We start from the raw sequence: 3,793 nt of genomic DNA on the forward strand, positions 1-3,793 counted from the left end.
TCACTACTTCAGGGAGATTCAGCTCAGTGGTCAGTTCTCATTGGGAGAAAATGTTACATTGAATTAGAACCTACCCCCTGAAATTGCTCACTTCTTCCCTTCAGAGTCACAAAGGATATGTTTTCTTTTCATTTTAAACCCATCTTTGGCACGTCCCACAGGCTTACCAAGTCAACGACAGGCTTTGAAAATAAAAGCTGGAGCAATTCTGTATACCTGCTGTGCTTATTAGTGAGTTAACGATGCATTCACTTGTGTGTTTAGTGTCTCACTAACCCTGGGGTGTAAGGAAATCTCTGATGAAACTAGGGTTCACAAGATAGACAGAAGCTACATTGTGGGGCTGAGTTTGGACAGCCCACATAGTGAATGGGTCAGATCTGTGTTTATGAAGAGCATGTTGGTAAGAGCTTGAAGAAAATATTGAATATGGTAAAGCTGGAGCCAAGAAGACCAATCACAGGGCTATAGAGTGGAGATGATAAGCAGAAGATGTGTGGAGTGGGCAGAAAGAACAGGAATTTGTTATCAACTACATTCAAAGGAAGCACAAAGGAAGGTGACAGGAATAATGCCCAAGACCCCCACAGCTGAGCGCACAGGACTAACTAACACGCATTTGGGAAGGAAAACTGTTGAAGTAGATCTGATTTTCTAGGAAAAGATGGATCCTTTGCAGCTACCTTCAGTGTGAAGGAATTCTTGAATTTTATATCCAGTTGAATACATAGGTCAGTGTTTGTAGGAAAAAGAGCTGAATTGTAAGCATAGAGCAGGTGTCAATCACTTGTAGACTGTGGGAGAAATGTGAGAATGGACAAAAAACTCAGGACTTAGGGTACAATGAGGAGACAGGATGAAAAGCAAAGCAACAGCAGCTTCTGGGGGGTAAATGGGACCAAAGAATCCACTAGAGACGGTCAGAGACATGGAGGAGACCCAGGAAGCAATGCCGATATTGAAGGCAAAAGACAAAGCCGAGAAGCACCCCCAGTGGTGCCCAGAGCTTTAAAAACATGGACAGAGGTGCCCAGAGCTTTCAGAAAGAGTCCCAATATAATGAGAAATGTTCCATGGGTAATGGCAGTTGAAACCAAGCAACTGTTCGTGAGTGAGTGAGAAGGGAAAATGGAGGTAGCAAACTATGCTTTCTTCAAAATGATGCACAAAAAAGAAGACTTTTAAAAAACTTTCTAAACAAGTTTTTTTTGGTTTTTTTTTGTTTGTTTTGTTTTGTTTGTTGTTGTTGTTGTTGTTGTTGTTGTTGTTGTTTTTGGTGTGGTAGCAGCCAGTAGCCCTGGCCAACACTTCTTTACATAACTCTAACCCCATGACTGACAGACATCGGCCATGGTAAAGTCATGAATAAGGAGGAGACGTTTTAGCAGCAATGGAGAGTAGAAACTTGGCCTCGTGCCCAGCTGACACTGTTTCTTGGGGAAATAAGACAAGGTTGAAACTATTGTACCTGCAAGAGTGCAGTCCTGCATAAGAACACTGGGGTCTTTGGAAGGTAGTAAAAAGATGGCTGGCCTGCACACTAGGTAGTGGACCTCTGCCCCAATTTTACAAGCCATATCATAAAGGGATAGAGGCCCAGGAGCAGCATCTACCCCAGATGCTCTGCTACAAACCTCACATTTATTCTCCTGACTCATGCCTTCTACTGTCCACCAGGCATCTTTCCTTTGGATCCAGGATCTGCCTCCATCACTCCTCACTAGAGCCATTCCATACCCGAGTCATTACTTCACCTCTGCATCACTACTTCTATACTCCTCAAGTTCAACAACCAAATCCCCAAATGAAAGATGATGGACTTTCCAGCTCACTATCCCCACAGAACCCCCACCAGCAAAACCAGGCACAGCCAGACCTCCAACTACTATCCTCTATAGCTCAGTACAAGACCCTCCCTGGGCAGAGAGAAGCCTTAAGCGTTATTCATTCAATCGAAAAAACACTTACTGGTCTTCTAATTTTCTATACAGATTTTTCTGTTATCTACCCAAGACAGAAGCGATGTTCACTGTTCTAAAATCTCTAGAAAACCAAAGTCATGAGAAAAGGCTGCAAACAGACCAGTGGAGCAGGCTTCCCTCCAACGGCAGGGTATGCTTTGTCACTCTCATCCATGGCTACATTGTTGACAGAGGTCCTGAGGCTGCTACACACCTAATAAACAGTAGATAAATGTGAGCCCAGCTCCTCTATCCCCATAGCCCACGCCCTCTACTGCAGTCTCTTACCTGTATTAGTGGTACAAGGAAGGAAATGCCCTAATCCAGAGACCTCTACTTGGCAAGCATGGGTCCTGTCTGGAACAAGGTTTTTGGAACACAGTCATCAGGGAACCACACTGAATCTCTTATGACAGGAACTATGTGGAACAGCACAGGCTGACTCTCATGGGAGTGAAAATGGAGGCCTCCTTCACTGTGCATAAGCCCAGCTATCTCAGCCTAGCCTCAGCCCTGCACACTCCTCCGGATCTGCCTTTGCTAGCCTAAAAAAGTATATTGTTCAAGGCTGCATAAATTACCTTTTTCTATAAGTGTATTTCTGCCCACACACACACCCTAGGAAGATATGGGATTCATGTTTATATTGTAGATGGTGTTTCTGGGATGAGGGCTTGACACATTTCTGGAGTAAGTGACCCAAATCAAAATAATGGGAACTTAACTCATTCTAGAGACCCTGGACTGTGGAACCGGGAAGGGAAAGTCTGTAATCACACTGTAGAATTGAGCCTTGCCAGGGGCAGTTTCTCCTGAGGAAATAAGCGTTCACACAATGTTTCCTCCATGATCAGGGGGAGATGTGTTTTTCTGCCGGCCACCAACCCCATTGGTTGAGGTCTGTTTGTGTCTGAGTTCAAAGCAGGCTTCCACTGACATCTCATGCCATGTTGTCACAGAAGCCCTGGAGTAACGGAAGGAGGTCAAAGGCTGCACAAAGCCATTAACCACACAGACAAGGCTGGATGGAATGAGAACTGACCCAGAATATGAAGTGTGGAGTGATTCTCTCTCTTTTATCATACTTTTTAAAATACTGAGGGTTGGGTTTTTTTTTTTTCAAAATAAACATGAGCAGCATTACAAAGACTTAGCAGTCATGATTCTTTGTTTTAAATAAGTATCTTCAATGGATCTGTCCTTTCCCAGGTGCCTTAATTTTAGCAGGCCAATAGGGCAAACTTTGTTTTAAGCTGGAAGGTATGGGCCCCCTTGCAGATGGCAAGAACTTCTGAGAACTTGAATGGAGTGCAACTAGGATTCTGGTTCTTTATGAGTAAGTGCTCTACCCACAAATACACACACACACACACACACACACACACTCACCTGACCTGGGGGTTGTAAAAGGGGAGATTCCTACGGCTTATGTAAGTGTGTCAACAATTCCTAAGTTTGAATCTCCAGCCCAGACTTTGATCTAAAGCCTCACATACTATGTCTACTATTGTTTGCCTGACATCTTCAAATGCGCCTCAAAGGATCTCAGAATCAGTAAATTCAGTGCTAACCTGAGCTGCCCATCGTCGTTCACAAGTTTCCCTTGTGAACATCTCACTGCTAGAAGCTAATTTATGAGCCTCCGAATTTTTACATATTGAAGTCCTCACCCTTAGTACCTCAAAACGTGGCCTTATTTAGAAATTAGATTTATAAAGGCACCCCTAAGTAAAAGAGGAGCCTTTTGGGTGGACATTAATCCAATATGACTGTGGTCATATAAGAAGAAATTCTCACCTGAGCCATGTAGAAGAAAGACATCTGGGTGTGTG

This window comes from Grammomys surdaster, unplaced genomic scaffold (genome assembly GCF_004785775.1).
Source record: "Grammomys surdaster isolate TR1022 unplaced genomic scaffold, NIH_TR_1.0 125698, whole genome shotgun sequence".
Taxonomy (NCBI): Eukaryota; Metazoa; Chordata; class Mammalia; order Rodentia; family Muridae; genus Grammomys; species Grammomys surdaster.